The sequence below is a fragment of the Trachemys scripta genome, chromosome 14 (genome assembly GCF_013100865.1).
Source record: "Trachemys scripta elegans isolate TJP31775 chromosome 14, CAS_Tse_1.0, whole genome shotgun sequence".
NCBI lineage: Eukaryota > Metazoa > Chordata > Testudines > Emydidae > Trachemys > Trachemys scripta.
This window is the reverse complement of record NC_048311.1, coordinates 21,351,901-21,359,605: the sequence shown is the minus strand read 5'-3', so window position 1 is coordinate 21,359,605 and position 7,705 is coordinate 21,351,901.

Genomic DNA, 7,705 nt, shown 5'->3' with positions numbered 1-7,705 from the left:
ATGAGGAGAGATTAGGGGCTAGGACTTTTCAGTTTGGAAAAGAGGCGACTAAGGGGGGGATATGATAGAGATATATAAAATATGAGTGATGTGAAGAAAGTGAATAAGGAAAAGTTATTTACTTGTTCCCATAATATAAGACCTAGGGGCCACCAAATGAAATTAATGGGCAACAGGTTTAAAACAAATAAACGGAAGTTCTTCACACAGCGCACAGTCAGCCTGTGGAACGCCTTGCCTGAGGAGGTTGTGAAGGCTAGGACTATAACAGGGTTTAAAAGAGAACTAGATAAATTCATGGAGGTTAAGTCCATTAATGGCTATTAGCCAGGATGGGTAAGGAATGGTGGCCCTAGCCTCTGTTTGTCAGAGGGTGGAGATGGATGGCAGGAGAGAGATCACTTGATCATTACCTGTTAGGTTCACTCCCTCGGGAGCACCTGGTATTGGCCACTGTCGGTAGACAGGATACTGGGCTGGATGGACCTTTGGTCTGATCCAGTATGGTGGATGGACCTTTGGTCTGACCCAGTATGACCGTTCTCATACTCTAATTACAGACAGAAAATGTATTGCCCTTATCCATGGCTGCTGAGGGGTCCACCCACACACAGGTCAGTCCTCTGACAGCAAACTGACTGTACAATCAGCCCAGCCGGGTGTAAAAACTCTTTTACACAGCTGCAGGGGTGGGCTCAGCACTCCCTGCTACAGCCCAGGAGGTAGCGACGCTAAGGGCAAAGCTTGTCCGTGCGGAAAGCAGCACTGCCTCAGGAATGCCCCCCCGCCAAGAATGCAGCACTATCACAAACCTCAACCCTTCCCAGCCGCAGGCAGGGCGTGGCTCTTTGAGCCTCACCGCCTCTAACCTAGCCACCTGTAGATTTAAAAACCAAAACACCTCTACAACCACTGCGCCTGCTGCCTCTCTAAGGAAAGGCTGGGAGAACAAACACCGGACAGCCGTTGGCCATGGTGTGTAATGCACTCCTGGAAGGGATGAGTACAGTACAAGAACCTGTGTAGAGTAGCCCAGGAGCCTCGCACTCCTCCAGAGTCCATCTTCTCCAGTCTCTCTGGCAAGGGCTGGTCGCTCTCTGGCGTTCACCCCACCACACAGGTGACAGCACTGTCCCTGGGTGTGAGAGCAAGCTGGCAGCAGCTTTCCATTCCAGGGCTGGGATTGCTATAGGATGCCTCCAACTAGCCTGAGGGCTAGTCTTAAATAGACAACATGGCCTGGGATACCCACTGGGAATGCCCATTTAGCTAAGCAGATGCTGTTGAACCGTGTTTGAAAAGGACTCAGGGCTTGGACGCTACCTCCTGGCATACCTGCAGGGCCAATGCCCTTGGGAGAAGCGTGGCTAGCTGTTGAAAGGCAGGAATTCTCAATGGGGAAGCAGCTACAAGGACACCCACTGGCCTCGATAAATACACCTGATCCTTGACAAAACTATTGTGCGCTCCTGCTGTTCCCTGGCAACGTGTGAATCCATCGGCCCCTTCCTTTTACTCCCAGGTCATAGAGTCCCCTTTGCTTGCCTAGCACTATCAATTCAGTGAGTCTCTTTCATCTCCTAACCGAGGGAACAGGCTACTCATGTCAGCGGAGAAGGACAATGTTATATGTGCCCATTAAGAGAAGAATAACCCAGTATATCATCCCTGATGTAGCAGCCAACGAGCCCTGGACGGTTGGATCCTTCTGCTTCACGGTCTTTATGACACTGCTCCATGGCTGTGAGCTCTGATGGAACCTATGGTCCATGCACCGGGGCAGGCAAGGGGGTGTAAGCTGTAGGTCTAGATGACACAAGCACAGAAGTGGGGGGGGGGGGTGCGAGAGCACCCTGTAGTGTGAAGAGGTGGGAATAAATCCAGGTGGGGAAGGCAATTCTAGACCCAGCATAGGCAGTGCGTAGAGGAGGATAAGCCCCCCCCCGACCTTGTGCTGCCGGGAGAGCGGGCAGTGGTGGATTTGGAGCCCCTGGAAAAATCTCCCCCCGCCATGGCCTCAGGGCTGGAGGAGCTGTCACTCCCCACCACAGCCCCAGGGCCACCTCGGGGGCACAGAGCTTTTCGGGTCATGGGGGCTGCAGGGGGGGGGTTGAGGGAGCAGAGTAAGGAGTGAACAGGGGGCAGGGCCTTGGGGGGGACAGGTGGGAGGGGGTGGAATGGGGCGAGGCCATAGGCGGCACAGAGGTGAGGCAGTGGGAAGAGGGGCTCCAGCCAGGGCTGGTGGCTCCGCTGCAGTCCTGGCTGAGGCTGATAGTTCGACCCCAGCTGTGGCTGAGCTCTCAGCACCACCTCCACTAACCCCCATCCAGGGCCATGGAAGGGGGGGGGGGGAAGGGCCCAAGCACTCAGCTCCTCACCCCTATGGGGGGGGGGGGGGTTGGGGGGGGGGGGGGGGGGGGCCCCGCGCCCTGGGCCCCCCCCCGGGGGGGGGGGGGGGGGGTTGAGAGCAGTGAGGGGTGTGGCCTCAGCCAGAAGAGGCGGGGCCTTGGCTGGAAGAGATGGGGCACCAGGGCTCGCCTCCCCAATGGGAAACTTCACCTCCCGCCCATGAGAACAAGGCGTAACAGCCCTGACCGTTAACAAAAAGCAATTTAAACCAGCCCCTGGGCCCAACAGGGCTGGGAACTGGAATAATGGACTATACTGGGGCAAGGGAGGGCCCGCACGCTACCCAAGGAGCGACTACATTAAACCCCCCCGGGCCCATGGCAGCAGTGGGATGTGGATGCCAAACCCCATTGCCGGCCAAGGGGTGGTTGAGGTGCAAAGCCCATGGGCTGAGTGTGGCTCTTGGGGGGGAGGGGGGGCGGCAGAAAGGGGAGGAGAACTAGCTCCCTCAGGGCACCTGGTCCAGCACTTTCCCAGGCGTGAGGCAGCGCTCTGTGTGCACCTGAAAGCTTGGCTCTGTCACTGACAGCCGGACCAGTGAAAGCTGATACCTCAGCCACATTGTCTCTCTAATAGCCTAGCACCGACACGGCGTATTTTCCAGCGCTGCGAGCTGTGAGCCAGGCAGAAATAGGACCCGTGGGTCAGGATAAGAATAATATGAATTATCAATAAGCCTCAGAGCATTATCACCTCCCCAAGGTATTTGAACTCAATGGAGGACGGTGTGGGGGGGGGGGGAGAGTCTTTAAATACCTCTGAGGCTCTGGGCCTTAGCACTTAGAAGAAAATTAACACTGTTAGCATGAGCAGCACATGAACGCTCCCTTTGGGGAGGCTAACCTCCCCCACAACTCCACTCCTTCCACCTGAGCCCCGCCCCCAGAGTCCCAAGCCCCCCCACCCCACCCCTGGAGCCCTGAGCTCCAACCACCACAGCCGGGGGGGGCCCTGGCCCACCCACCCCAGCCAGCCCGATCCCCAGGCTGCTGGCCCGACCCCCAGGTGTCCCAGACTCCCAGCCCGCCTGAACACAGGCCTGACCCCCCAGGCCGCCGGCTGGAGCTGAGCCCTCACCAGCTTCAGGGGAGAGGAGAAGCGAGAGCAAGGCCTGGAGAGGGCGCGGGGGGAGTGTGGGTGGGGCCACGGCCTGGGTTACGGGCGGCTTAGCCTCCCCTGGCCTAAGATACCCGCCACCCATGTATGGTAGAGTTTGTGTCTGTGTGCACTAGTCTCTTTGTACATGCTTTTCCTTGGGCACTTCCTTCCCCCCACAGCCTGTATGGAGCTGATGGCCTCTGTACTCCAGTCAGGGGTTGCCTTGATGTCTGTGGCAAATGTCCTTGAATTCCTGGGTTCTCTGAGACTCCCCCCCCCACCCCAATGTATGGCACCATCATTTCTCCATGCAAGGTGTGTAAAGCCATTACTGTGTCTGTGGGGGCCATTACTGGCAGGCGTTATCCTCACCTTGCTTAGCCAGGGGCTGGCACTGACCAGCCTCAGCCATGCAAAGGGTTTGCCCCAACCCCATTGACGTGGTGAAATGCTTCCCAGTTACCACCCAGCTTCTAACCGCCTCGTCTAGGGGAAGACGGTGGCAAAAGCAGTGGCTGAAGTGTGGGCTGCTGTGCACTCTAGTGCCAGCTGGGGAGAATTCCAGTATACGGGCGAGCGTTTTGACTGCCCGCTTGGGGGAGCTTGCTGGAACATCTGCTTTAGCTAGTGGGCAACTGGCCCGTCTGGCTTTGTCTACCCTGCAATTATAAACCCGTGGTTGGCACATGCCACCTGACTCGGGCTTGTGGGGCTCGGGTTACGTGGTTGTTTAATTGTGGTGTAGACATTCAGGCTTGGACTACAGCCCAGGTTCTAGGACCCTGCAATGTGGGAGGGCCCCAGAGCTCAGGCTACAGCCCAACTAAACAACCCCTTAGCCCAAGCCCATGAGTCCAAATCAGCTAGCACGGGCCAGCTTCTTCTTCCTTATGCCATTGTTCCTGGTGAAGGTCGCGGTGGCAGCACGGAGAGTAGAGAGGCCCAGACTGCCCATTCCTCCGCGACAGGTGCCAGCTACTCCTGGGGGATTCCCCAGCATCCCCAGGCCAGCCGGGAGGTATAATCCCGCCAGCGTGTCCAGGGTCGGCCTTGGGGCCTCTTCCAGTAGGCCGTGCCGGTAGAGTTCCAAAGGAAACCTCCCAGGGGGGCCTCCTTCTCAGGTGCCCGAACCACCTCAGCTGGCTTCTCTCGATCTGGAGGAGTAGCAGCGCTACGCTGAGGGTCTCCTGACTAGCCGAGCCCCTCACCCTATCTCGGAGAGTAAGCCCAGCCATCCTGCGGAGAAACCTCATTTCCACTGCTTGTACCCATGATCTCATCAGTCCCCAAAGTTCATGACCATAGATGAGAATCGGGACATAGATCGCCCCGTAAGCGAAGAGTTTCATGTGCAAACTCAACTCCTGCTTCACCACCATGGCTCAATACAGCGCCCACATCACTGCTGTTGCTGCACTAATCTGCCAGGCAATCTCACATGCCCGCTTACCATCAAGCGTGAACGAGAGCCCCCTAGATACTTGAACTCTTCCCCTAAGGGCAGCTGCTCCCCACCCATCACCTGGAGCGAATAGTCCATTTCTGCCGGGAGAGGCCCATGACCTCTGAGTTGGAGGTGCTGATTCTGATCCCAGCCACTTCACACTTGGCAGCAGAACATTTGACTGGGCATCGGAGCTCACAGTCTGAAGAAGCAAGAAGGACAACATCAGCTACAACCAGCAGAGCTGCGTCCCTGTACTGGCTGCACGCCCCAGCTCGGTTGTGCCTTGCTAGCCTGGCCATGAAAATCATGAACAGGAGTGGGGACAAGACACACCCTTGGTGGAGCCCAACCCCCACCTTGAATGAACTCGACAGTGTCATGAATACAAACACACCTCTCCTTCCAGGACTAGAGGAACCAGTTAGCACGCAAAAGTGGCACCACACAGTTCTGCAGTACTTCCCACATGACATCTCAGGGAACACGGTCATAGGCCTTCTCCAGGCAGGGGTGCTGGAACAGGGGTGGGTGGAGCGCCATGAGGCCATGGCTCCCATTTTGACCATGGAAGGGCTGTCCTGTCCACTTTTCACCATGGGCCCAGCCCCCTCTGCCCCGGGGTGCTGCCCCACACCAGGCCCGAAGCTGGAGTCTGGCCTTGGTAAGAGTGACCCAGGCAGCTGTGGGGAGCCATGGCCCCACCATCTGCCCTCAGGGTGGGGCCCAAGAGCAGCTCCTGGACCATGTCCCCATCCCCTGGGTCCTCTGCCCATGGGAGATGGAGGGTCCACAGCTCCCCCCAGCTCTCCTGGCGGCTCTTACCCATGGCCCGGCTGTGGCTCTTCAGCCCCTGAAACCGCCCCGCCCCCGACCCACTCCCTCCAGGGCAGGCCAGGCCACACCGGAAGCTGAAGCTGGGGTGGGGGTAAGAGCCATGCAGGCAGCTGTGGGGCGCCACGGACCATCTATCTGCCCTGGGAGGAGAGCCCGGGGAGGGGGTTGGGGGGGTGCTCTCAGCCCCCCCCCCTCACCTCACCTGGGGCAGATGGAGGAGCCCGGGCTCCGCGGCCCGGCTCCAGCTTCCAGCTTGGTCGGGGGTCTCGGGGGGAAGAGGATGGGCAGGGGTGGGGCCTCGTGGCAGAACTGTCACCCCTGTCACCAGGTCTCCAAAACCTGCACGGGCCAGCGGCAGGGGTCTAATGGCACTGTAGCCATATCCTTCGTACTGCTGGGCTGCGCTACAGCTTTGGATGCAGCCGACTGTGGGCTGTGATGTAAACAACTGTATTGCTGGTGTGTCTTGGTCTGCCCAGCAGTGGGTCAAGGGCACTCACATAGAACAGTCCTCAGCGATGGTCGCCGACAGTGATTGAACTAGCCCCCGCATACTGGCGAGCTCCTGCCCTGTGGGCCCTGGAGGACTGAGTGACCAATAGTGCCAGCTGGATGCAAACACGCGCCTGTTATTGTGTACAGCTCACTGTTCTGAAGCTGCACGTGCTTTCCTCAGAGCCCTGCTCGCTGACAGGACGCACGCGCAGGAAGTGGGCCTGCTACCTTTACTCATGTGAGTAGGCCAGTGCCTTCAGTAGCATGACTCATTTTGGTAAGGCCGGCTCACGCAAGCCGGCTAGCAATAGACCCCTTAACAGTGCCTGTAAAGCCGCCATGCGTCAGCCTGACACACAGAGTTGATTGTAAGCTGTTCAGACTGGCATCTTACTTATCGGATGACGACACTGCCACGACAACCCTTGCCCTTGTGCCCACAAGATTTGCTTATCATAATTCCCTCTCAGCCGGGCGTCCAGCAGCGCCTCGCGCTTACCAGCAGCAGCAATGTGCTGGCTAGTGCTGCAGTCCTGTTCTCTCCTGGCCGGTCTTCTTCTTCTTCAGGCTGGCTGCCGCTAGTGGGTCAGGGTGACTAAGGTGTGCCGGGTTGGGGAGCTGGGGTTTTTAGAGACAGTCTCGAGCCTCATCCAGGTGGGGAGAGGTGCTGCAACAGCACCTGCTTTTTAGGGATTGCAGTGGTGTGTCCTAAACAAGATAAACCACTCGCTCCTTAGGGTGTAACTGGCCCTATAGCGTGAGCTCCAGTTCTGTTCCTCTCATTCTCTGACGCTCTTAAAGTTGCCTTCTCAAAGGTGTGAGTGGTGGTGTTGTGGGGGCTTTGGTATTGTGCCCTTCCCTGGCCCCTTTTGAGTATCCAGTTCCCTCTTTCCCTTTTTCTCCTCTCTGTCAGGCAGCCCTAGCCTTATGGCTGACATTCCCAGAAGCTCATGGCTTCAGCTGGCCACCCGCAGTGGTCAGAAGGGTGCCCTCCTCATGGACTCTGTGTTTTTTGTTTTCTTTTTTGTCTCCTTCTGAAGCATCGGGGTGGCCCCGGCTGGATATGAGACATTGGACAATGCAGACCATTGCTCCAAGATGGCACCAAGCAGTGTCTCTCTCAGGTGCTTGACTGGCTGGTTCTTGTTCACATACTTGGGATGAATTAGGGGGCTTTTTACCTTCCTCTGCAGCATGTGGGTCATTTGCAGACATGTCTGGATATAGTTCACCTAACCATTTCCCTTCCTAGGCAGGGGCCTCACCCACTGATGTACCTTACTCCAGCCTGCTCTCGCCCTATGGCACTGAATAGGCTAGTCTGCTGTGGTCTAGGTTTGGTTGTTGGGTTTAGTGTGCAGATGCTAGGTGAGGTTTAGTGGCCTGTTTAGTGTCTGACCAGGCGGTCAGACTAGATGAGCT